Consider the following 27,135-nt stretch of genomic DNA (forward strand, 5'->3'; position numbering starts at 1 on the left):
CCCTCTCTGTATTTCTCTCTGTGTCTCTCTGTGTCCCTCTGTTTCCACGTCTGTGTGTCTGTCACTGTATTTCTCCCTGTGTTTCTCTCTTTCTGTCTGTATATGGTTGTCTCTCTCTCTGTGTCTGTGTGTCTCTCTCTCTGTGTCTGTGTGTCTCTCTGTCTCTCTCTCTCTCTGTGTCTGTGTGTCTCTCTGTATCTGTGTGTGTCTCTCTCTGTATCTGTGTGTCTCTCTGTATCTGTGTGTCTCTCTCTCTGTGTCTGTGTGTCTCTCTCTCTGTATCTGTGTGTCTCTCTGTATCTGTGTGTCTCTGTATTCCGAAATTGCCCCTTAATTTCCCAAGTTGTGAAGGTTGGGGGGATTGTCCATGCTAAATTACCCCAGAGATGGAGAGATGTGTGTGCCTCTCTCTCTTTGTGTGTGTCTATCTCTCTTTGAATGTGTGTGTTTTTGTGTTTGTCTGTGTGTGTGTATATGTGTCTGTCTCTCTCTGTGTCTCTCTCATTCTGCTTCTCTCTCTCTGTGTCTCTTGTATGTGTGTCCCTCTGTATCTATGCCTCTCTCTGTCTCTGTCTCTTTCTCTCCCTGTCTCTCTCTCTATCTATGTCTCTCTCTCTGTCTCTTTCTCTCTCTGTCTCTCTCTCTCTCCTTCCCTGTCTCTCTCCCTGTCACTATCTCTCTCCCTCTTTGCGTGCATGTCTCTCTCTCTCTCTCTCTCTCTCTCTCTGTGTCTCTCTCTGCCTCTATCTCTCTCTCTCTCTGCATCTGTCTCTCTCTCTGTATCTGTCTCTCTCTTTATATCTGGCTCTGTCTGTATCTATGTGTGTGTGTCTCTCTCTCTCTGCGTCTCTGTGTGTGTCTCTCTGTATCTGTGTGTGTCTTTCTCTATCTGTGTGTGTCTCACTGTATCTGAGTGTCTCTCTCTCTCACTCTGTCTGTATGTCTCCCTCTCTGTATCTGTTGTGTCTATCTCTCTCTGAATCTGTGTGTGTGTGTCTCTCTCTCTCTGCATCTGTGTGTGTGTGTCTCTCTCTCTCTGTATCTGTGTGTGTGTTTGTCTCTGTATCTGTGTGTGCGTGTCTCTCTCTCTCTGTATCTGTGTGTGCGTCCCTCTCTCTCTGTATCTCTTTCTCTCTCTCTCTGTATCTGTGTGTCTCTAACTGTGTGTGTCTCTCTGTATCTGTGTGTCTCTCTGTATCTGTGTCTCTCTCTCTTTTTGTATCTGTGTGTCTCTCGCTCTACCTTTATGTCTCCATCTCTCTGTATCTTTGTGTGGCTCTATCTTTCTCTCTGTCTCTGTCTCTCTCTCTCTCTCACTCTTCCCCTGTCTCTCTCTTTCTCTCTCTGTCTCCCTCTCTCTCTGTCTCTGTATGTGTGACACTCTCTCTCTCTGCGTCTCTCTCTTTCACTCTCTGTGTCTCACTCTGTCTCTTTCTCTCTCTCTCTCTGGGTGGGTATCTCTCTGTCTCTGGGTGTGTCTCTCTCTGTCTCTGTCTCTCTGTTTATCTGTTTCTCTCTCTGTATCTGTGTCTCTCTCTGTCTCTCTCTCTCTATCTATCTGTGTCTCTCAGTCTGTATCTGAGTCTCCCCCTTTCACTCTGTATCTGTGTGTCTCTTTCTCTCTCTGTATCTGCCTCACTCTCAGCATCTCTGTCTCTCTCTCTCTGTGTCTGTGTGTGTCTCTTTCTGTGTTTGTCTCTCTCTGTATCTGTCTGTGTGTCTCTCTCTGTATCTGTGTGTGTCTCTCTCCCTCTCTGTCTGTCTGTCTTTCTCTGTATCTGTCTCTCTCTCTGTATCTGTCTGTCTGCCTCTCTCAGTATCCGTGTCTATGTCTCTCTCTCTCACTCTGCTGTGTGTGTCTGTCTCTCTGTCTCTGTGTGTGTGTCTCTCTCTTTGACACTCTGTATCTGTGTCTCTCTGTATCTGTGTGTTTCTTTATATATGTGTCCCTCTCTGTATTTTTCTCTGCCTCTCTGTATCTGTTTGTCTCTGTCCCTGTATCACTGTGTCTCTGTATCTGTGTGTCCCTCTCTGTTTCCACGTCTGTGTTTCTGTCACTGTATTTCTCCCTGTGTTTCTCTCTTTCTGTCTGTATATGTGTGTCACTCTGTATCTGTGTGTCTCTCTCTCTGTATGTGTGTGTGTACGTTTCTCTCTTTGTGTGTGTGTTTCTCTCTTTGTGTCTGTGTGTGTGTTTCTCTCTTTGTGTGTGTGCATTTCTCTCTGTGTGTGCATGTGTTTCTGTGTGTGTGTGTTCTCTTTGTGTTTGTCTCTTTGTGCATCTGTGTTTCTCTCTTTGTGTTTGTGTGTGTTTGCGTGTGTGTTTCTCTTTCTATGTGTGTGTGTGTCTCTCTCTTTGTGTGTGCGTGTGCTTCTCTCTGTGTCTTTCTGTGTATGTGTGTGCTTGTGTTTCTGTGTGTGTGTGTTTCTCTCTTTGTGTGTGTGTTTCTGTGTGTGTGTGTGTTTCTCTCTTTGTGTGTGTGTTTTTCTGTGCGTGTGTGTTTCTCTCTTTGTGTGTGTTTGTGTTTCTCTTTGTGTGTGTGTGTGTTTCTCTTTCTCTTTCTCTGTGGGTGTTTCTCTATGTGTGTGTTTCTGTGTGTGTGTGTTTTTCTCTCTTTGTGTGCGTGTGTTTTGTGTGTGTGTCTCTCTCTGTGTCTGTGTGTGTGTCTCTGTGTGTGTGTGTCTCTCTCTCTGTCTCTCTCTTTCTCTGTGGGTGTTTCTCTATGTGTGTGTTTCTGTGTGTGTGTGTTTTTCTCTCTTTGTGCGCGTGTGTGTGTTTCTCGCTTTGTGTGCGTGTGTGTTTTTCTTTGTGTGTGTGCGTGTTTCTCTTTGTGTGCATGTGTATTTCTCTCTTTGTGTGCATGTGTTTTGTGAGTGTGTGTGTGTCTCTCTCTGTGTGGGTGTTTCTCTGTGTGTGTGTGTGTGTGTGTGTGTGTGTTTCTCTCTTTGTGTGTGTGTTTTTCTGTGCGTGTGTGTTTTTCTCTTTCTGTGTGTGTGTGTTTCTCTCTTTGTGTGTGTGTGTTTCTCTTTGTGTATGTGTATTTCTCTCTTTGTGTGCATGTGTTTTGTGTGTGTATCTCTCTCTGTGTCTGTGTGTGTGTCTCTCTCTCTCTGTGTCTCTCTCTCTCTGTCTCTCTCTTTCTCTGTGGGTGTTTCTCTATGTGTGTGTTTCTGTGTGTGTGTGTTTTTCTCTCTTTGTGTGCGTGTGTGTGTTTCTTGCTTTGTGTGCGTGTGTGTTTTTCTTTGTGTGTGTGTGTGTGTTTCTCTGTGTGCATATGTATTTCTCTCTTTGTGTGCATGTGTTTTGTGAGTGTGTGCCTCTCTCTCTCTGTCTCTCTCTCTGGGTGTTTCTCGATGTGTGTGTTTCTGTGTGTGTGTGTGTGTGTGTGTGTGTGTGTGTGTGTTTTTCTCTCTTTGTGTGTGCATATGTTTCATGTGTGTGTATCTCTCTGTGTGTCTCTATGTGTGTGTCTCTCTCTCTGTGGATGTTTCTCTGTGTGTGTGTGTTTTCCTCTCTTTGTGTGAGTGTGTGTTTCTCTCTTTGTGTGTGTGTGTTTCTCTCTGTGTGCGTGCGCGTGTGTGTTTGTGTGTGTGTGTTTGTGTGTGGTTGTGTGTTTCTCTCTCTCTCTGTGTTTGTGTGTGTGTCTGTTTCTCTCTTTGTATGTCTGTTTTTCTGTCTGTATGTTTGTGCTTCTCTCATTGTGTGTGTCTGTTTTTTCTCTTTGTGTATCTGTGTTTCTCTCTTTGCGTGTGTGTGTGTGTGTGTGTGTTTCTGTCTCTGTGTGTCTGTGTTTCCCTCTTTGTATGAGAGTGTGTTGTATGTTCTTATGTCCTAACTCCTGCACTGATGTCCCGGGACAGAGAGGGTCGGTTTGGAGATAATTGGCCCATTGGGGGAAAGGTTGGGAAGCAGAGGATGCTGATTGAAGGTAAATGGTGAGAGCGGCAACATGAGGCAAGATCTGTGTCTTTGGAGTGATCCTTGCTGTACCCCCCACTATTAGCTGTTTGTCTACCTGGACATCTCACTCTTACTCTCTGCATTACTATCCCATCCCTATCTCTCAGTGACTCTGCCTCTCTCCATCTCTCCGGGGAAATTATAATGGGGAGCAAAGAGAAGGCAGGAGAACTGAACATAGACTTTGGTTCTGTCTTCACAAAAGAGACACAAATAACCTGGCAGAAATGTTGGGGAACCAATGGTTTACATAACAACATAAGAACATAAGAAATAGGAGCAGGAGTAGGCCATCTAGCCCTTCGAGCCTGCCCCGCCATTCAATAAGATCATGGCTGATCTGTCGTGGCTCAGTTCCACTTTCCCGCCCTCTCCCCATAACCCTTAATCCCCTCTCTTATCAAGAACCCATCAACCTGCTTCTTAAAAATATTTAGCGAGGCAGCCTCCACCACTTCAACGGGCAGAGAATTCCAGAGATTCACCACCCTTTGAGTGAAGAAGTTCCTCCTCAACTCCGTTCTAAACCGCCCCCCCTTTATCTTGAGGCTGTGCCCCCTAGTCCTACTGTCTTTTTTGAGCGGGAAGAGTCTCTCCACCTCTATCCTATCCATCCCATTCATCATCTTATACGTCTCAATGAGATCTCCCCTCATTCTTCTAAACTCTAACGAGTACAAGCCTAGTTTATTCAGCCTCTCCTCATAGCTCAATCCCCTCAACTCCGGTATCAGCCTAGTAAACCTCCTCTGCACTCCCTCCAGGGCCAAAATATCCTTGCGCAGGTGCGGCGCCCAAAACTGCACACAGTACTCCAGCTGCGGCCTCACCAATGCCCTATACAGCTGCAGCAAGACCTCCCTACTTTTATATTAGTGAGAGTGCGGAATGGAACTGAAGGAAATCAGTATTAGTAAGAAAACGGTGCTGGGGGAATGAATGGGGTTAAAGGCTGACAAATCCCCAGGGCCTGATAATCCCAGAGTATTAAAGGAAGTGGTGCTGGAAATATTGGATGTGTTGGTGATCACCTCCCAAAATATCTATAGACTCTGGAGCAGTTCCTACAGATCGGAGGGTGGCTAATGTAACCCCACTATTTAAAATAATCTTTGAACTTGTGTGTAATCTATCACAGAACACAGGCAGCATGGGTTTATCTAGAATGACGGGATAGTGTCGGCGTGGAGAAGTTATTCCTTCAAGTGGGAATCAGTGTAGTTTTGAAATGTGTTGAGGGTTTCTGCCTCTCCCCATTCAATCCTCCCCAACCTCTCTATCGAGGTTCCTTCTCACTTTCTACCAGACACTGATTTGTGTTGGAGAGCCGGGTGCAGAGGAGATTGAAATGAAACAGACAGACAGTTCATTCCAACACTGAGAAATGGGAAGCGATGCATTTTGGACAATAAGTTGAGGAGAGAAACCATAAACCAACTGGGAACGAGTGAAATTGTGTGTAGGTAAAGGGAGACCTTTTATACCTCTCTCAATCTGTGTCTGTCTCTGTTTCTCACTCTCTGTGTCTGGGTCTTCTCTCTCCATCTCTCCCTCTCTGGGAATCTGTGAAAAATACCCACAAATATCAGTCAGCCATTTGCCGTTTCTTCCCAGTGTCCGTTTGATGTGAACACAGCACTGAGATATTTCGGACACAGTTGTCTCCTCACTAAGGGAACATTCGGATGAGGCAGAGTCGATTCAGAAAGAACCTTCCCAGTGGTGGGGGAGTCCAGAACTCCCATAGTTTGCGGGGAAAGGGGAAACCTTTTCGGACTGAAGTGGGGAGAAATCCCTTCACCCAGAGAGTGGGGAGTGTGTGGGATTCAGCCCCACAGAAAGTAGCTGAGGATAAAACATTGTCTGATTCCCACTGGGAATGAGATGGAGCTCTTGGGGCTAATGTGGGATCAGGATATTGAATTTGATGATCAGAATGAATGTAGGAGGAGACTGGAAGGGCTGAGTGGCCTCCTGCTTTTAGTTTCAGTGTTTATAAATGATGAAAAGACAGAAGCAGTGGGAGTTCGATATGTGTGGATATCTCACAGCTGGATTCACACAATCCACACAGCAATGTCTGGGATATTTCGGGAATGCTGTAAATGATGTGAAATGCAGTGTGCAGGGTACCTTCATGTTGTAATGTTACTCCCAAACTGTCACCCCCACAGGATCCACATTTCTGTACAATGTGAGTGAATTGTAAACTCAGTGAGTTCAGGTTCAATGTTTAAAATAACCAGGCCCTTTTCTGTGGCAGCTTTGGGGAATGTCAGTGGGATGTAGTTTCCAGGCAAGTGTGAACAATTGTATTGGGGAATCATTGGAAGCAGTTTCCATTGAGAGCTTCCTGCATTCTGGAAATGTGTGGGATCTATTCAGAGATAGGAAATGGATGGGTGAATAAAGGGGACAGTTCTTTGTTAATGACATTAGATTGTGAGCTTTGAAGATTCCCCAGTTCCATGAGTTCAAAGACAGGAATGATTAAAGCAACGTTCATCGTTCAAATTCTTCAGATAAGTTTCAAAGTGAGTGAGAGACAGAATACACAAACTCTGAGACAGAGAGAGACACATCTGTAATCACAGCTTCAACTCCATGTTTCAATCTGAGGAGCTGAGATCCTGGTTGAATGAAACACGAGTTCACACTGGGATGCTGAACAATCTGAGTTCTGTTTGTTCTCTCCTTAAAATCAATCTAAAAATCTGCAATGAAAAATTCCCTGGACAGAGCAGAGGGAATTGTACTCTGTGTCCTGTATTTGGGTTGGAAGTGTTTGATGAGCAGGCGTTGGCACAGTGGTTGGCACTGCTGCCTCCCAGCGCCCAGGGACCGGGGTTCAATCCCAGCCCTGGGTCACTGTCTGTACGGAGATTCTCCCCGTGTCTGTGTGGGTTTCCTCCGGGTGCTCCGGTTTCCTCTCCCAGCCCCCAGATCTGCAGGTTCGGTGAATTGGCCGTGCTAAACTGTCCCTGAGTGTCAGGGGATGTGTAGGTTAGGGGGGATTAGCCGGGAAAGTGAACCTTCCCCCTTATCCTTTTTGCCCCAAGTGCTGTATCTAACAGCCCCTCGGAAACATTCAATGTTTTGTCCTCAACTACTTTCTGTGTTGGTGAATTCCACAGGCTGACCCCTCTCTGGGTGAAGAGATTTCTCCTCATCTCTGTCCTAAACCGTCTCCCCTGTATCCTCAGACTGTGAGCCCTGGTTCTGGACACCCTCACCACCGGGATCATCCTTCTGGCACCTACCCCTGTCTGGTCCTGTTAGAATTTGATTGATTTCGATGAGATCGCCCCCTCACTCTTCTGATCTCCAGTGAATACAATCCGAACCCCCTCAATCTCTCCTCATTCGTCAGTCCCTCCATCCCAGGAATCCGCCTGGTAAACCTTCTCCGGGCTCCCTCTGGAGCAAGGACATCCTTCCTCAGATACAGAGAGCCAAACTGTCCCCAATATTCGGGCTGTGGTCTCACCAAGGCCCTGTCTAATTGCAGCAAGAGCCTGTTCCTGTTCTCCAATCCTCTGGCTATGGAGGCTAACATCCCGTTGGCCTTTTCTCCAGCCTCCTGCCCCTGCGTGCTTGCCTCCAGCGATTGGTGTGTGAGGGACACCCAGGTCTCCTTGTACATTCCCCGCTCCTCATTTCTGGCCATTCAGACAGTAATCCGCCTCCCCGTTTCTGCTCCCAAAGTGGAGAACCTCACATTTGCCGCTGAATACCTCCCTTTCCCCCATTAGGATCATTCCTAAAACCAATCACTTTACACCAAATCTGTGGGGCGTCTGTCCCTGAACTCGCCTGTGACTCAATTTTTCACTCTTGGTTCCTGTGAAGCATCTCAGGGACAATTCTGTTCAAGGTGCTACATAAATGCAAGTTGTTGTGTGTGTGTGTGTGAGTGTCAGTGTCTGTCCATGTCTGGGACACTGCAGGTTACAGAGAATGGTTCACTCTGGTCTGTGACTGTCCATCTCGTGTGTGTCTCAGTGTCAGCTCTGTAACACGCACAGCACAATCCCATCCTGTTTCTGTCTCTCTCTCTGTCTCTGTCTCTGGATCTCTCTCTCTCTCTCTCTCTGAAGAATGCTTTCTATGGGGCATCTGTAAAAAATGGGGAGAGTTGTAGCTGACATGTCAAATTCCCTCAGTCTTCTGAGAAAGTAGCAGCGTTGGTGAGGCTTTCTTAACGATAGTTTTGTGTGGAGGGACTAGGACAGGTTGTTGGGGATCTGGACACCTAAAACCTTGAAGCTCTCGATGTGCGGGTTAGGTGGAGTGGCCGTGCTAAATTTCCCCTCAGTGTCAGGGGATTAAATATGTGGGGTTATGGGGATAGGAGCTGGCTGGGATTGGTGACAATACAGCCTCAATGGGCTGAATGGCCTCTCTCTGCACTGTTGGGATTCTATGAACACTGCGTGACCCTCTCCATCTCAATCACTTCCTCTCTCTCTCTGTAACCCTCTCTCTCTGTAACCCTCTCTCTCTGTTAGCCTCTCTCTCTGTAACCCTCTCTCTCTGTAACTCTCTCTCTCTGTAACTCTCTCTCTCTGTAACTCTCTCTCTCTGTAACCCTCTCTCTCTCTGTAACCCTCTCTCTCTGTAACCCTCTCTCTCTGTAACCCTCTCTCTCTGTAACTCTCTCTCTCTGTAACCCTCTCTCTCTCTGTAACTCTCTCTCTCTGTAACCCTCTCTCTCTCTGTAACCCTCTCTCTCTGTAACTCTCTCTCTCTGTAACTCTCTCTCTCTTTAACCCTCTCTCTCTCTGTAACCCTCTCTCTCTGTAACCCTCTCTCTCTGTAACCCTCTCTCTCTGTAACCCTCTCTCTCTGTAACTCTCTCTCTCTGTAACCCTCTCTCTCTCTGTAACCCTCTCTCTCTGTAACCCTCTCTCTCTGTAACTCTCTCTCTCTGTAACTCTCTCTCTCTATCCTGTCTCTCCCTCTGTTACTCTCTCTCTCTATCCTGTCTATCCCTCTCTCTCTTTCTCTCTCTGTTACTCTCTCTCTCTATCCTGTCTCTCTCTCTCTGTTATTCTCTCTCTCTCTGTTATTCTCTCTCTCTCCCTCTCTCTGTTATTCTCTCTCTATCCTGTCTCTCTCTCTTTCTCTCTCTGTTACTCTCTCTCTCTATCCTGAATCTCTCTCTCTCTGTTACTCAAACTCTATCCTGTCTCTCTCTCTCTCTGTTACTCTCTCTCTCCCTCTATCCTGTATCTCTCTCTCTCTGTTACTCTCTCTGTATCCTCTCTGTCTCTCTCTCTTTCTCTCTCTCTCTCTATCCTGTCTCTCTCTCTCTCTCTGTTACTCTCTCTCTATCCTCTCTCTCTCATGTCTCTCTCTTCGTTACTCCCTCTCTCTATCCTTTCTCTCTCCTTGTTACTCGCTCTTTATATCCTGTCTCTCTCTCTCTGTTCCTCTCTCTCTCTATCCTCTCTCTCTCTCTATCCTCTCTCTCTCTCTGTTACTCTCTCTCTATCCTCTCTGTCTCTCTCTCTCTGTCTCTCTGTCTGTTACTCTCTCTCTCTGTTACTCTCTCTCTGTTACTCTCTCTCTCTCTGTTACTCTCTCTCTATCCTGACTCTCTCTCTGTGTTACTCTCTCTCTCTATCCTGTCTCTCTCTCTCTCTGTTACTCTGTCTCTCTCTCTCTGACTCTCACTCTCTGTCTCTCACTCTCTGTCTCTCACTCTCTGTCTCTCACTCTCTGTCTCTCACTCTCTCTGTCTCTCTCTCTCTATCCTCTCTCTCTCTCTGTTACTCTCTCTATATCCTGTCTCTCTCTCTCTGTTACTCTCTCTCTCTATCCTCTCTCTCTCTCTGTTACTCTGTCTCTCTCTCTCTGTCTCTCTCTCTCTGTCTCTCTCTCTCTATCTCTCTCTCTGTTACTCTCTTTCTCTGTTACTCTCTTTCTCTGTTACTCTCTTTCTCTGTTACTCTCTCTCTCTGCTACTCTCTCTCTCTATCCTGACTCTCTCTCTGTGTTACTCTCTCTCTCTATCCTGTCTCTCTCTCTCTCTGTTACTCTGTCTCTCTCTCTCTGTCTCTCACTCCCTGTCTCTCACTCTCTGTCTCTCACTCTCTGTCTCTCACTCTCTGTCTCTCACTCTCTGTCTCTCACTCTCTCTGTCTCTCTCTCTCTATCCTCTCTCTCTCTCTGTTACTCTCTCTATATCCTGTCTCTCTCTCTCTGTTACTCTCTCTCTCTATCCTCTCTCTCTCTCTGTTACTCTCTCTCTATCCTGTCTCTCTCTCTCTGTTACTCTGTCTCTCACTCTCTGTCTCTCACTCTCTGTCTCTCACACTCTCTGTCTCTCTCTCTCTCTGTCTCTGTCTCTCTCTCTCTATCCTCTCTCTATATCCTGTCTCTCTCTCTCTCCCTCTGTTGCTCTCTCTCTCTCTATCCTGTCACTCACTCTCTCTCTATCCTGTCTCTCTCTCTCTCTCTGTTACTCTCTCTCTATCCTCTCTCTCTCATGTCTCTCTCTTCGTTACTCCCTCTCTCTATCCTCTCTCTCTCTCTCTCTGTTACTCTCTCTCTCTATCCTGTCTCTCTCTCTCTGTTGCTCTCTCTCTCTATCCTCTCTCTCTGTTATTCTCTCTCTCTACATCCTCTCTCTCTCGCTCTGTTACTCTCTCTATCTATCCTGAATCTCTCTCTCTCTGTTACGCAAACTCTACCCTGTCTCTCTCTCTCTGTTATTCTCTCTCTCTACATCCTCTCTCTCTCCCTCTCTCTGTTACTCACTCTCTATCCTGTCTCTCTCTCTCTTTCTCTCTGTTACTCTCTCTCTCTCTATCCTGTCACTGTTACTCTCTCTCTCTCTGTTACTCTCCCCCTCTATCCTCTCTCTCTCTCTGTTACTCTCTCTCTCTATCCTCTCTCTCTCTGTCTATCTGTTACTCTCTCTCCCAATCCTGTCTCTCTCTCTCTGTTACTCTCTCTCTCTCTGTCTCTCTCTCTATCTCTGTTACTCTCTCTCTCTATATCCTGTCTCTCTCTCTCTGTTACTCTCTCTCTCTATCCCGTATCTAACTCTCTCTCTCTGTTATTCTCTCTCTCTACATCCTCTCTCTCTCCCTCTCTCTGTTACTGTCTCTCTCTCTCTTTCTCTCTCTGTTACTCTCTCTCTCTCTATCCTGTCACTGTTACTCTCTCTCTCTCTGTTACTCTCCCCCTCTATCCTCTCTCTCTCTCTGTTACTCTCTCTCTCTATCCTCTCTCTCTCTGTCTATCTGTTACTCTCTCTCCCAATCCTGTCTCTCTCTCTCTGTTACTCTCTCTCTCTGTCTCTCTCTCTCTCTCTGTTACTCTCTCTCTCTATATCCTGTCTCTCTCTCTCTCTAGCCTGTCTCTTTTTCTGTTACTCTCTCTCTGTATCCTGTCTCTCTCTGTCTGTTACACTCTCTCTATCCTGTCGCTCTCTCTCTCTCTGTTACTCTCCCTCTCTATCCTTTCTCTCTCCCTGTTACTCACTCTCTCTATCCTGTCTCTCTCTCTCTGCCTCTCTCTCTGTCTCTCTCTCTCTATCCTCTCTCTCTCTCCCTCTTACTCTCTCTCTCTATCTTGTCTCTCTCCCTCTGTTACTCTCTCTCTCTCTATCCTCTCTCTCTCTCTCTCTTACTCTCTCTCTCTATCTTGTCTCTCTCCCTCTGTTACTCTCTCTCTCTCTGTCTTGTCTCTCTCCCCCTGTTACTCTCTCTCTCTCTGTCTTGTCTCTCTCTCTCTGTTACTCTCTCTCTCTATCCTGTCTCTCTCTCTCTGTCTCTCTCTTTGTCTCTCTCTCTCTCTATCCTGTCTCTCTCTCGCTCTCTCTCTGTTACTCTCTCTCTCTATCCTGTCTCTCTCTCTCTGTCTCTCTCTTTGTCTCTCTCTCTCTCTATCCTGTCTCTCTCTCGCTCTCTCTCTGTTACTCTCTCACTCTATCCTGTCTCTCTCTCTCTGTCTCTCTCTCTATCTCTCTCTCTCTCTATCCTGTCTCTCTCTCTGTTACTCTCTCACTCTATCCTGTCTCTCTCTCTCTGTCTCTCTCTCTATCTCTCTCTCTCTCTATCCTGTCTCTCTCTCTCTGTTACTCTCTCTCTCTATCCTGTCTTTCTCTCTCTGTCTCTCTCTCTCTCTATCCTGTCTCTCTCTCTCTCTCTCTGTTATTCTCTCTCTCTCTATCCTGCCTCTCCCTCTTTTTTGCTCTGTTACTCTCTCTCTCTATCCTGAATATCTCTATCTATCCTGTCTCTCTCTCTCTCTATCCTGTCTCTTTTTCTGTTACTCTCTGTCTCTGTCCTGTTGCTCTGTCTCTCTCTCTGTTACTCTCCCTCTCTATCCTCTCACTCTCTGTTACTCTCTCTATCTAGCCTGTCTCTCTCTCTCTGTCTCTCTCTCTCTCTATCCTGTCTCTCTCTCTGTCTCTCTCTCTCTATCCTCTCTCTCTCTGTCTCTTACTCTCTCTCTCTATCCTGTCTCTCTCTCCCTCTGTTACTCTCTCTCTCTGTTACTCTCTCTCTCTATCCTGTCTCTCTCTCTCTGTCTCTCTCTCTGTCTCTCTCTCTGTCTCTCTCTCTCTCTATCCTCTCTCTCTCTTACTCTTTCTCTCTCTATCCTGTCTCTCTCTCTCTGTTACACTCTCTCTATATCCTGTCTCTCTCTCTCTGATACTCTCTCTCTCTCTGTTACTCTCTCTGTCTACCCTGTCTTTCTCTCTCTGTCTCTCTCTCTGTCTCTCTCTCTCTATCCTGTCTCTCTCTCTGTTATTCTCTCTCTCTCTATCCTGTCTCTCTCTCTCACTCTCTCTGTTACTCTCTCTCTATCTTGTCTCTCTCTCTTTCTCGCTCTGTTACTCTCTCTCTCTATCCTGAATCTCTCTCTCTCTGTTACTCAAACTCTATCCTGTCTCTCTCTCTCTGTTACTCTCTCTCTCTCTCTATCCTGTCTCTCTCTCTCTCTCTGTTGCTCTCTCTCTCTCTCTGTTGCTCTCTCTCTCTGTTGCTCTCTCTCTCTGTTACTCTCTCTCTCTGTTACTCTCCCTGTCTGTTACTCTCCCTGTCTGTTACACTCCCTCTCTGTTACTCTCCCTCTCTGTTACTCTCTCTCTCTGTCCTGTCTCTCTCTCTCTCTCTCTGTTAGTCTCTCTCTTTCTCTCTCTGTTACTCTCTCTCTCTCTCTGTTACTCTCTCTCTCTCTGTTACTCTCTCTCTCTATCCTGTCTCTCTCTCTCTCTGTTACTCTGTTTCTCGATCCTCTCTCTCTCTCTGTTACTCTCTCTCTATCCTGTCTCTCTCTCTCTGTTACTCTCTGTCTCTATCCTCTCTCTCTCTCTCTCTGTTACTCTCTCTCTCTATCCTGTCTCTCTCTCTCTCTCTGTTACTTTCTCTCTCTCTATCCTGTCTCTCTCTCTCTGTTTCTCTCTCTCTCTCTGTTTCTCTCTCTATCCTCTCTCTCTCTCTGTTACTCTCTCTCTCTATCCTGTCTCTCTCTCTCTCAGTTACTCTCCATGTCTGTTACTCTCTCTCTCTATCCTGTCTCTCTCTCTCTGTTACTCTCTCTCTCTCTCTGTTACTCTCTCTCTCTCTATCCTGTCTCTCTCTCTCTCAGTTACTCTCTCAGTCTGTTACTCTCTCTCTCTCTCTCTATCCTGTCTCTCTCTCTATCCTGCCTCACTCTCTCTCTCAGTTACTCTCTCTGTCTGTTACTCTCTCTCTCTATCCTGTCTCTCTCTCTCTCTCTCAGTTACTCTCTCTCCGTTACTCTCTCTCTCTATCCTGTCTCTCTCTCTCTACCCTGTCTCTCTCTCTCTCGCTCTCTCTCTGTTACTCTCTCTGTCTGTTATCCTCTCTCTCTCTATCCTGTCTCCCTCTCTCTCTGTTAGTCTCTCTCTCTATCCTGTCTCTCTCTCTCTCTGTTACTCTCTCTCTCTGTTACTCTCTCTCTCTGTTACTCTCTCTCTGTTACTCTCTCTCTCTCTATCCTGTCTCTCTCTCTCTCTCTCTGTTCCTCTCTCTGTCTGTTACTCTCTCTCTCTGTTACTCTCTCTCTCTATCCTCTCTCTCTCTCTGTTACTCTCTCTATCCTGTCTCTGTCTCTCTCTCTCTCAGTTACTCTCTCTGCCTGTTACTCTCTCTCTCTATCCTCTCTCTCTCTGTTACTCTCTCTCTCTGTTACTCTCTCTCTCTCTATCCTGTCTCTCTCTCTCTCTCTCAGTTACTCTCTCTGCCTGTTACTCTCTCTCACTATCCTCTCTCTCTGTTACTCTCTCTCTCTGTTACTCTCTCTCTCGCTATCCTGTCTCTCTCACTCTCTCTCTCTCTGTTACTCTCTCTCTCTGTTACTCTCTCTCTCTCTATCCTGTTTCTCTCTGTTACTCTATCTGTCTGTTACTCTCTCTCTCTCTGTTACTCTCTCTCTCTATCCTCTCTCTCTCACTGTTACTCTCTATCCTGTCTCTCTCTCTATCCTCTCTCTCTCTCTCTCTGTTACTCTCTCTCTCTGTTACACTCTCTATCCTGTCTCTCTCTCTCTCTGTTACTCTCTCTCTGTTACTCTCTCTCTCGCTATCCTCTCTCTCTCTCTCTCTGTTACTCTCTCTGTCTGTTACTCTCTCTCTCTCTATCCTGTCTCTCTCTCTCTCTCTCTGTTACTCTCTCTCTCTGTCTGTTACTCTCTCTCTCTCTCTATCCTGTCTCTCTCTCTCTCTCTCTCTCTGTTACTTTCTCTGTCTGTTACTCTCTCTCTCTCTATCCTGTCTCTCTCTCTCTCTGTTACTCTCTCTCTCTGTTACTCTCTCTCTCTGTTACTCTCTCTCTCTCTATCCTGTCTCTCTCTCTATCCTCTCTCTCTCTCTCTCTGTTACTCTCTCTCTCTGTTACACTCTCTATCCTGTCTCTCTCTCTCTCTGTTACTCTCTCTCTGTTACTCTCTCTCTCTCTATCCTGTCTCTCTCTCTCTCTGTTACTCTCTCTCTCTGTTACTCTCTCTCTCTCTTACTCTCTCTCTCTCTATCCTGTCTCTCTCTCTCTCTCTCTGTTACTCTCTCTCTCTATCCTGTCTCTCTCTCTCTCTCTCTGTTACTCTCTCTCTGTTACTCTCTCTCTGTTACTCTCTCGCTCTCAGTTACTCTCTCTCTCTGTTACTCTCTCTCTCTGTTACTCTCTCTGTCTGTTACTCTCTCTCTCTGTTACTCTCTCTCTCTCTGTTACTCTCTCTGTGTAACCCTCTCCAGCTGGATGGGGGAGAGGTGAAAAAGGCAGTGTAAGCCGAGGTTTGGAGTATTTCCCCCCCAGAGTTTGATAGATTGATGATGAACAAGGCCCGCGGGGGGTGAAAGGTTATCGGGGGGGGGCAGGAATGTAGAGTGGAGGTTACAGTCCAATCAGATGTGATCTTATTGAATGGTGGAGAGAGATTTAGGGCAGAGATTACTGATACAAGACCCAGATTGTAATAACTGAGAGAGGTTCAGGACAGAGATTACTGATACAAGGCCCAGATTGTAATAACTGAGAGAGGTTTAGGGCAGAGATTACTGATACAAGACCCAGATTGTAATAACTGAGAGAGGTTTAGGACAGAGATTACTGATACAAGGCCCAGATTGTAATAACTGAGAGAGGTTTAGGACAGAGATTCCTGATACAAGGCCCAGATTGTAATAACTGAGAGAGGTTTAGGGCAGAGATTACTGATACAAGGCCCAGATTGTAATAACTGACAGAGGTTTAGGGCAGAGATTACTGATACAAGACCCAGATTGTAATAACTGAGAGAGGTTTAGGACAGAGATTCCTGACACAAGGCCCAGATTGTAATAACTGAGAGAGGTTTAGGGCAGAGATTACTGATACAAGGCCCAGATTGTAATAACTGACAGAGGTTTAGGGCAGAGATTACTGATACAAGGCCCAGATTGTAATAACTGAGAGTGGTTTAGGGCAGAGATTACAATCTGGGCCTTGTATCAGTAATCTCTGCCCTAAACCACTCTCAGTTATTACAGTATGGGATTGTATCAGTAATAACTGAGATAGGTTTAGGGCAGAGATTACTGATACAACACCCAGATTGAAACAACTGAGTGATGTTTATGGCAGAGATTACTGATACAACACCCAGATTGTAATTATTGTGAGTGATTTAGGGCAGATATTACTAATACAAGGCCCAGATTGTAATTAATGTGAGTGATTTAGGGCAGAGATTACTGATACAAGGCCCAGATTGTAATAACTGGAAGAGGTTTAGGGCAGGGTTTTCTGATACAAGGCCCAGATTGTAGTAGCTGAGAGAGGTTTAGGGCATAGATTACTGATACAACCCCCAGATTGTAATAACTGAGAGTGGTTTCGGCAGAGATTATTGATACAAGACCCAGATTGTAATAACTGAGAGAGGTTTAGGACAGAGATTACTGATACAAGGCCCAGATTGTAATAACTGAGAGTGGTTTAGGCAGAGATTACTGATACAAGGCCCAGATTGTAATAACTGAGACAGGTTTAGGACAGAGATTACTGATACAATCCCATACTGTAATAACTGAGAGTGGTTTAGGGCAGAGATTTCTGATAAAAGGCCCAGATCGTAGTAACAGACAGGTTCAGAACAGAGATTAGTGATACAATCCGCACTGTAATAACTGAGAAAGGTTTAGGGCAGAGTTTACTGATACAAGGTCCAGATTGTAACAACTGAGAGATGTTTATGGCAGAGATTACTGATACAACACCCAGATTGTAATTAATGTGAGTGATTTAGGACAGAGATTACTGATACACTCCCATATTGTAATAACTGAGAGTGGTTTAGGGCAGAGATTACTGATACAAGGCCCAGATTGTAATAACAGTGAGAGGTTTAGGGCAGTGTTTTCTGATACAAGGCCCAGGTTGTAATAACTGAGAGAGGTTTAGGGCATGATTATTGCTAGGCCCCGATTGTAATAAATGAGAGTGGTTTAGGGCAGAGATTACTGACACATGGCCCAGATTGTAATAACTGAGAGAGATTCATGGCAGGGTTTACTGATACAAAGCACAGATTATAATAACGGAGAGAGGTTTAGGGCAGAGTTTACTGATACAAGGCCCAAATAGTAATAACTGAGGGAGGTTTTGAGCAAAGAATACTGATATAAGCTTCAGATTGCAACAATTGAGAGAAGTTTAGTGTGGAGATCACGAATACAAGGCCCAGATTGTAATAACTGAGAGAGGTTTAGGGCAGAGATCACTGATACAAGGCCCAGATTGTAATAACAGAGAGGGTTAGGGCAGGGATTACTGATACGAGACCCAGATTGTAATAACTGAGAGAGATTTAGGGCAGGGATTACTGATACAAGACCCAGATTGTAATAACTGAGAGAGGTTTATGGCAGAGATTACTGATACAAGGCCCAGATTGTAATAACTGAGAGAGGGTTAGGGCAGAGATTACTGATACAAGACCCATATTATAATAACTGAGAGAGGGTTACGGCAGATATTTCTGATACAAGGCCCAGATTGTAATAACTGAGAGAGGTTTAGGGCAGAGATCACTGATACAAGGCCCAGATTGTAATAACTGAGAGAGGGTTAGGGCAGAGATTACTGATACAAGACCCAGATTGTAATAACTGAGAGAGGTTTATGGCAGAGATTACTGATACAAGGCCCAGATTGTAATAACTGAGAGAGGGTTAGGGCAGAGATTACTGATACAAGGTCCAAATGTAATAACTGAGAGAGGTTTATGGCAGAGATTACTGATACAAGGCCCAGATTGTAATAACTGAGAGAGGGTTAGGGCAGAGATTACTGATACAAGGCCCAGATTGTAATAACTGAGAGAGGGTTAGGGCAGAGATTACTGATACAAGGCCCAGATTGTAATAACTGAGAGAGGTTTAGGGCAGAGATTACTGATACAAGGCCCAGATTGTAATAACCGTGAGAGACATGAACAGTGTGGATCGGGAGCAGCTGATCCCCTTAGTTGAAGGGTCAGTGATGAAGGGGACACAGGTTCAAGGTGAGGGACAGGAGGTTCAGGGGGGATGTGAGGGAGAACTGTTTTACTCAGAGGGTGGGGAGGGTCTGGGATGTGCTCCCTGGGAGGGGGGGGGGTAGAGGCAAGTTGTCTCACACCCTTTAAAAAGTCCCTGGATGATCACTGGGCCCATCATCACATTCAGGGCTGTGGGCCAAGTGCTGGGGAATGGGGTTGGGTGGGGATGTTAGGTGGTTCTGACGGGTCAGTACAGACTCGATGGGCCGAGGGGTCTCTCCTGCACTGTGGGAATCTGGGATTGTGTGATGGGGAAATGCTGGGATCTGGAATGTTGTGTCTGAGCCGGAGGGGGAAGGAGATTCCATCAGGAGGAGATTGAATGGGAAGCTGAGGGGAAAATATTGACAGGGTTACGGGGACTGGGAATAGTCAAACTGCTCTTGCAGGCTCTCCATCCTGGATTGACGGGCTGAATGGCCTCCTGTGCTGTCCCCATTCTATGATTCACACACAAGTGACCCTCTGGGTGTCTATTAGAGCCCACTCATTCCCCCAGGATCAGTTCCAGCATTTCAAGCTCAGATCCCAGTACGTTATAGCTGGGGGCAGTGAGGAGTAAAACAGAAATAGGAATGAGTGTGTGTGAGTGTCGGTGTGGTTATGTTTCTGTGTTTCTGTGTGTGTGAGGGAGAGATTCGAAGTGTCTGCACGTATTTCTGTGTGTGTGTGTGTGTGTGTGTGTGTGTGTGTGTGTGTGTGTGTGTGTGTGTGTGTGTGTGTGTGTGTGAGCTTGTGTGTCTCCCTGTGTGTGTGTGTGTGAGCTTGTGTGTCTCCCTGTGTGTGTGTGTGTGTGTGTGTGTGTGTGTGTGTGAGCTTGTGTGTCTCCCTGTGTGAGAGAGAGAGAGATTGTGTGTCTTTCTGTGTGTGAGCTTATGTGTCTGTGAGTGGTTGTGTGTTTCTGTATGTGTGTGTGTGTACTTCAACATGTGTTTCTGTGTGCCTGAGAGTGTGTGTGTCTCTGTGTCTGTGAGTGAATGTGTGTGTGTGTCTGTCTGTCTGTCTCTCTGTGTCTGGGTGTGTGAGTGTGTATCTGTGTCTGTGTCTCTCTGTGAATATGTGTGTGTCTCTCTGTCTCTATGTGTGTGCCTGTGTGTGTGTATGTGTGTGTGCATCTGTCTGTGTCAGTGAGTTTGTGTGTGTGCATCTGTCTCTGTGTCAATGTGTGTGTGTGTGTATCTGTCTCTGTGTCAATGTGTGTGTGTGTGTGTGTGTGTGCATCTGTCTCTGTGTCAATGTGTGTGTGTGTGTGTATCTGTCTCTGTGTCAATGTGTTTGTGTGTGTGTGTGTGCATCTGTCTGTGTCAATGTGTGTGTGTGTGTGTGTGTATCTGTCTCTGTGTCAATGAGTGTGTGTGTGTATCTGTCTCTGTGTCAATGTGTGTGTGTGTGTGTGTATCTGTCTCTGTGTCAATGAGTGTGTGTGTGCATCTGTCTCTGTGTCAACGTGTTTGTGTGTGTGTGTGCATCTGTCTGTGTCAATGAGTGTGTGTGTGTGTGTGTGTGTGTGTGTGTGCATCTGTGTTTGTGTCTGCGTGTGTGCATCTGTCTCTGTGTCAATGAGTGTGTGTCTGTGCATCTGTGTGTGTGTCTGTGTCTGTGTCAGCATGCATGAGTGTTAAAATCTCAATTATGTGCAGTTTTAGGCCATTTACCCCATTGAGCCTGCTCCCCCACTCAAACAGATCATGGTAAACACACACACAGAGAAATATACAGGTAGTTTGGATGTATTTATTGACCTGTTAATGTGACTGAATGCTTCACATCCTGGTTTGCCATAGACACAAAAAATGAGACAGCATTGTAAGCAGTGTAGCTGGAAATATCAAATTGCAAAGAGTTTTTCATGTTTAGTAAATGGACAAAACTGGTGGTGATGTTTCAGAGCAGGGAAATGTAAATTGACACAACTGAGATTGAAAAGGGATAGAACAGCGTACTTTAATAAATGATGAAAAGACAGAAACAGTGGAAGCTCCAAATGTCCCGATATTTCACAGCTGGATTCACACAATACACACAGCAATGTCTCTGATATAGTGGAATTGTTGGAAATGTGGTTCATCTCAGTGCGGAGGCTGCCTTCATGTTCCAGAGTTAATCTGATCACTCTCATCAAAACAGGATCCACATTTCTGTACAATGTGAGTGAATTGTAAACTCAGTGAGTTCAGGTTCAATGTTTAAAATAACCAGGCCCTTTTCTGTGGTTGCTTTGGGGAATGTCAGTGGGATGTAGTTTCCAGGCAAGTGTGAACAATTGTATTGGGGAATCATTGGAAGCAGTTTCCATTGAGAGCTTCCTGCATTCTGGAAATGTGTGGGATCTATTCAGAGATAGGAAATGGATGGGTGAATAAAGGGGACAGTTCTTTGTTAATGACATTAGATTGTGAGCTTTGAAGATTCCCCAGTTCCATGAGTTCAAAGACAGGAAGGATTAAGCAATGTTCATCGTTCAAATTCTTCAGATAAGTTTCAAAGTGAGTGAGAGACAGAATACACAAACTCTGAGACAGAGAGAGACACATCTGTATTCACAGCTTCAACTCCATGTTTCAATCTGAGGAGCTGAGATCCTGGTTGAATGAAACACGAGTTCACACTGGGATGCTGAACAATCTGAGTTCTGTTTGTTCTCTCCTTAAAATCAATCTAAAAATCTGCAATGAAAAATTCCTTGGACAGAGCAGAGGGAATTGTACTCTGTGTCCTGTATTTGGGTTGGAAGTGTTTGATGAGCAGGCGTTGGCACAGTGGTTGGCACTGCTGCCTCCCAGCGCCAGGGACCGGGGTTCAATCCCAGCCCTGGGTCACTGTCTGTACGGAGATTCTCCCCGTGTCTGTGTGGGTTTCCTCCGGGTGCTCCGGTTTCCTCTCCCAGCCCCCAGATCTGCAGGTTCGGTGAATTGGCCGTGCTAAACTGTCCCTGAGTGTCAGGGGATGTGTAGGTTAGGGGGGATTAGCCGGGAAAGTGAACCTTCCCCCTTATCCTTTTTGCCCCAAGTGCTGTATCTAACAGCCCCTCGGAAACATTCAATGTTTTGTCCTCAACTACTTTCTGTGTTGGTGAATTCCACAGGCTGACCCCTCTCTGGGTGAAGAGATTTCTCCTCATCTCTGTCCTAAACCGTCTCCCCTGTATCCTCAGACTGTGAGCCCTGGTTCTGGACACCCTCACCACCGGGATCATCCTTCTGGCATCTACATTTGCCACTTAATACCTCCCTTTCCCCCATTAGGATCATTCCTAAAACCAATCACTTTTCACCAAATCTGTGGGGCGTCGGTCCCTAAACTCGCCTGTGACTCAATTTTTCACTCTTGGTTCCTGTGAAGCATCTCAGGGACAATTCTGTTCAAGGTGCTACATAAATGCAAGTTGTTGTGTGTGTGTGTGTGTGAGTGTCAGTGTCTGTCCATGTCTGGGACACTGCAGGTTACAGAGAATGGTTCACTCTGGTCTGTGACTGTCCATCTCGTGTGTGTCTCAGTGTCAGCTCTGTAACACGCACAGCACAATCCCATCCTGTTTCTGTCTCTCTCTCTGTCTCTGTCTCTGGATCTCTCTCTCTCTCTCTCTGAAGAATGCTTTCTATGGGACATCTGTAAAAAATGGGGAGAGTTGTAGCTGACATGTCAAATTCCCTCAGTCTTCTGAGAAAGTAGCAGCGTTGGTGAGGCTTTCTTAACGATAGTTTTGTGTGGAGGGACTAGGACAGGTTGTTGGGGATCTGGACACCTAAAACCTTGAAGCTCTCGATGTGTGGGTTAGGTGGAGTGGCCGTGCTAAATTTCCCCTCAGTGTCAGGGGATTAAATATGTGGGGTTATGGGGATAGGAGCTGGCTGGGATTGGTGACAATACAGCCTCAATGGGCTGAATGGCCTCTCTCTGCACTGTTGGGATTCTATGAACACTGCGTGACCCTCTCCATCTCAATCACTTCCTCTCTCTCTCTGTAACCCTCTCTCTCTGTAACCCTCTCTCTCTCTGTAACTCTCTCTCTCTGTAACCCTCTCTCTCTGTAACTCTCTCTCTCTGTAACCCTCTCTCTCTGTAACCCTCTCTCTCTGTAACCCTCTCTCTCTGTAACCCTCTCTCTCTCTGTAACCCTCTCTCTCCGTAACCCTCTCTCTCTGTAAACCTCTCTCTCTGTAACCCTCTCTCTCCGTAACCCTGTCTCTCTGTAACTCTCTCTCTCTGTAACTCTCTCTCTCTGTAACTCTCTCTGTCTGTAACTCTCTCTCTCTGTAACCCTCTCTCTCTGTAACTCTCTCTCTGTAACCTTCTCTCTCTGTAACTCTCTCTCTCTGTAACCCTCTCTCTCTGTAACCCTCTCTCTCTGTAACCCTCTCTCTCTGTAACTCTCTCTCTGTAACCTTCTCTCTCTGTAACTCTCTCTCTCTGTAACCCTCTCTCTCTGTAACCCTCTCTCTCTGTAACCATCTCTTTCTGTAAACCTCTCTCTCTGTAACCCTCTCTCTCTGTAACCCTCTCTCTCTGTAACCCCCTCTCTCTGTAACCCTCTCTCTCTGTAACCATCTCTTTCTGTAAACCTCTCTCTCTGTAACCCTCTCTCTCTGTAACCCTCTCTCTCTGTAACTCTCTCTCTCCGTAACCCTCTCTCTCTGTAACCCTCTCTCTCTGTAACTCTCTCTGTAACTCTCTCTCTGTAACTCTCTGTCTGTAACCCTCTCTCTCTGTAACCCTCTCTCTGTAACCCTCTCTCTGTAACCCTCTCTCTCTAACCCTCTCTCTCTCTGTAACCCTCTCTGTAACTCTCTCTGTAATCCTCTCTCTGTAACTCTCTCTCTGTAACCCTCTCTCTCAGTAACTCTCTCTCTCTAATTCTCTCTCTGTAACCCTCTCTCTCTTTAACCCTCTCTCTCTGTAACCCTCTCTCTCTGTAACCCTCTCTCTCTGTAACCCTCTCTCTGTGTAACCCTCACTCTCTGTAACCCTCTCTCTCTGTAACCCTCTCTCTCTGTAACTCTCTCTCTCTGTAGCCCTCTCTCTCTGCAAACCTCTCTCTCTGTAACTCTCTCTCTCTGTAACCCTCTCTCTCTGTAACCCTCTCTCTCTGTAACCCTCTCTCTCTGTAACCCTCTCTCCCTGTAACCCTCTCTCTCTGTAACTCTCTCTCTCCGTAACTCTCTCTCTCCGTAACCCTCTCTCTCCGTAACCCTCTCTCTCTGTAACCCTCTCTCTCTGTAAATCTCTCTGTAACTGTCTCTGTAACTCTCTCTCTGTAACTCTCTCTCTGTAACCCTCTCTCTCTGTAACTCTCTCTCTGTAACCCTCTCTCTCTAACCCTCTCTCTCTCTGTAACCCTCTCTGTAACTCTCTCTGTAATCCTCTCTCTGTAACTCTCTCTCTCTGTAACCCTCTCTCTCTAACCCTCTCTCTCTCTGTAACCCTCTCTGTAACTCTCTCTGTAATCCTCTCTCTGTAACCCTCTCTCTCTGTAACTCTCTCTCTGTAACCTTCTCTCTCTGTAACTCTCTCTCTCTGTAACCCTCTCTCTCTGTAACCCTCTCTCTCTGTAACCATCTCTTTCTGTAAACCTCTCTCTCTGTAACCCTCTCTCTCTGTAACCCTCTCTCTCTGTAACCCCCTCTCTCTGTAACCCTCTCTCTCTGTAACCATCTCTTTCTGTAAACCTCTCTCTCTGTAACCCTCTCTCTCTGTAACCCTCTCTCTCTGTAACTCTCTCTCTCCGTAACCCTCTCTCTCTGTAACCCTCTCTCTCTGTAACTCTCTCTGTAACTCTCTCTCTGTAACTCTCTGTCTGTAACCCTCTCTCTCTGTAACCCTCTCTCTGTAACCCTCTCTCTGTAACCCTCTCTCTCTAACCCTCTCTCTCTCTGTAACCCTCTCTGTAACTCTCTCTGTAATCCTCTCTCTGTAACTCTCTCTCTGTAACCCTCTCTCTCAGTAACTCTCTCTCTCTAATTCTCTCTCTGTAACCCTCTCTCTCTTTAACCCTCTCTCTCTGTAACCCTCTCTCTCTGTAACCCTCTCTCTCTGTAACCCTCTCTCTGTGTAACCCTCACTCTCTGTAACCCTCTCTCTCTGTAACCCTCTCTCTCTGTAACTCTCTCTCTCTGTAGCCCTCTCTCTCTGCAAACCTCTCTCTCTGTAACTCTCTCTCTCTGTAACCCTCTCTCTCTGTAACCCTCTCTCTCTGTAACCCTCTCTCTCTGTAACCCTCTCTCTCTGTAACCCTCTCTCTCTGTAACCCTCTCTCTCTGTAACTCTCTCTCTCCGTAACTCTCTCTCTCCGTAACCCTCTCTCTCCGTAACCCTCTCTCTCTGTAACCCTCTCTCTCTGTAAATCTCTCTGTAACTGTCTCTGTAACTCTCTCTCTGTAACTCTCTCTCTGTAACCCTCTCTCTCTGTAACTCTCTCTCTGTAACCCTCTCTCTCTAACCCTCTCTCTCTCTGTAACCCTCTCTGTAACTCTCTCTGTAATCCTCTCTCTGTAACTCTCTCTCTCTGTAACCCTCTCTCTCTAACCCTCTCTCTCTCTGTAACCCTCTCTGTAACTCTCTCTGTAATCCTCTCTCTGTAACCCTCTCTCTCTGTAACTCTCTCTCTCTAACTCTCTCTCTGTAACCCTCTCTCTCTGTAACCCACACTCTCTGTAACCCTCTCTCTCTGTAACCCTCTCTCTCTGTAATCCTCTCTCTCTGTAACCCTCTGTCTGTTAACCCTCTCTCTCTGTGTAACCCTCTCTCTCTGTAACCCTCTGTCTCTTCACCCTCTCTCTCTGTGTAACTCTCTCTCTCTCTGTAACCCTCTCTCTCTCTGTAACCCTCTCTCTCTGTAACCCTCTCTCTCTGTAACCCTCTCTCTCTGTAACTCTCTCTCTCTGTAACCCTCTCTCTCTTAACCCTCTCTCTCTGTGTAACCCTCTCTCTCTGTGTAACTCTCTCTCTCTGTAACCCTCTCTCTCTGTAACCCTCTCTCTCTCTCTAACCCTCTCTCTCTGTAACTCTCTCTCTCTGTAACTCTCTCTCTCTGTAACCCTCTCTCTCTGTAACCCTCTCTCTCTGTAACCCTCTCTCTCTGTAACCCTCTCTCTCTGTAACCCTCTCTCTCTGTAACCCTCTCTCTCTGTTACTCTCTCTCTCTGTTACTCTCTCTCTCTGTTACTCTCTCTTTCTATCCTCTCTCTCTCCCTATCCTGTCTCTCTCTCTGTGTTACTCTCTCTCTATCCTATCTCTCTCTCTGTGTCTCTCAGTCTCTGTCTCTCAGTCTCTCTCTCTCTCTGTTACTCTCTCTATACCCTGTCTCTCTCTCTCTCTCTGTTACACTCTCTCTCTCTATCATGTCTCTCTCCCTCTGTTGCTCTCTCTCTCTCTATCCTGTCATTCACTCTCTCTCTATCCTGTCTGTTTTTCTGTTACTCTCTCTCTCTATCCTGTCTCTCTCTCTCTGTTACTCTCTCTCTGTTACTCTCTCTCTATCCTGTCTCTATTTCTGTTACTCTCTCTCTCTATCCTCTCTCTCTCTGTGTTATTCTCTCTCTCTACATCCTCTCTCTCTTTCTCTCTCTGTTACTCTCTCTCTGTTACTCTCTCTGTCTGTCTCTCTCTCTCTATCCTGTCTCTCTCTCTCTGTTATTCTCTCTCTCTACATCCTCTCTCTCTCCCTCTCTCTGTTACTCTCTCTCTATCCTGTATCTCTCTCTCTCTGTTACTCAAACTCTATCCTGTCTCTCTCTCTCTGTTACTCTCTCTCTCACTCTATCCTGTATCTCTCTCTCTCTGTTACTCTCTCTCTCTATCCTGAATCTCTCTCTCTCTGTTACTCAAACTCTATCCTGTCTCTCTTTTTCATGTTACTCTCTCTCTCTATCCCGTATCTCTCTCTCTCTGTTTCTCTCTCTCTCTCTATCCCGTATCTCTCTCTCTCTGTTACTCTCTCTCTATCCTCTCTCTCTCTAGCTCTCTGTCTCTCTGTCTCTCTCTATCCTGTCTCTCTCTCTCTGTTACTCTCTCTCTATCCTCTCTCTCTCTCTCTCATGTCTCTCTCTTCGTTACACCCTCTCTCTATCCTCTCTCTGTTACTCGCTCTCTATATCCTGTCTCTCTCTCTGTTACTCTCTCTCTCTATCCTCTCTCTCTCTCTCTGTTAATCTCTCTCTCTATCCTGTCTCTATTTCTGTTACTCTCTCTCTCTATCCTGTCATTCACTCTCTCTCTATCCTGTCTGTTTTTCTGTTACTCTCTCTCTCTATCCTCTCTCTCTCTGTGTTATTCTCTCTCTCTACATCCTCTCTCTCTCTCTCTGTTACTCTCTCTCTCTATCCTGTCTCTCTCTCTCTGTGTCTCTCTCTCTCTCTATCCTGTCTCTCTCTCTCTCTATCCTGTCTCTCTCTCTCTCTGTTATTCTCTCTCTCTACATCCTCTCTCTCTCCCTCTCTCTGTTACTCTCTCTCTATCCTGAATCTCTCTCTCTCTGTTACTCAAACTCTATCCTGTCTCTCTCTCTCTGTTACTCTCTCTCACTTTATCCTGTATCTCTCTCTCTCTGTTACTCTCTCTCACTCTATCATGTATCTCTCTCTCTCTGTTACTCTCTCTCTCTATCCTGAATCTCTCTCTCTCTGTTACTCAAACTCTATCCTGTCTCTCTTTTTCATGTTACTCTCTCTCTCTATCCCGTATCTCTCTCTCTCTGTTACTCTCTCTCTATCCTCTCTCTCTCTCGCTCTCTGTCTCTCTCTCTCTATCCTGTCTCTCTCTCTCTCTCTCTGTTACTCTCTCTCTATCCTCTCTCTCTCTCTCTCATGTCTCTCTCTTCGTTACACCTTCTCTCTATCCTCTCTCTGTTACTCGCTCTCTATATCCTGTCTCTCTCTCTGTTACTCTCTCTCTCTATCCTCTCTCTCTCTCTCTGTTAATCTCTCTCTCTATCCTGTCTCTCTCGCTCTGTTAGGATACTCTCTCTCTCTCTGTCCTCTCACCCTCTATCCTCTCTCTCTCTCTGTTACTCTCTGTCTCTATCCTCTCTCTATCCTCTCTCTCTCTCTGTTGCTCTCTCTCTATATATCCTGTCTCTCTCTCTCTCTCTCTCTATCCTGTCTCTCTCTCTCTCTGTTACTCT

The sequence above is a fragment of the Carcharhinus amblyrhynchos genome, chromosome 34, assembly GCF_965287045.1.
Source record: "Carcharhinus amblyrhynchos chromosome 34, sCarAmb.v2.hapA, whole genome shotgun sequence".
Classification (NCBI taxonomy): Eukaryota; Metazoa; Chordata; class Chondrichthyes; order Carcharhiniformes; family Carcharhinidae; genus Carcharhinus; species Carcharhinus amblyrhynchos.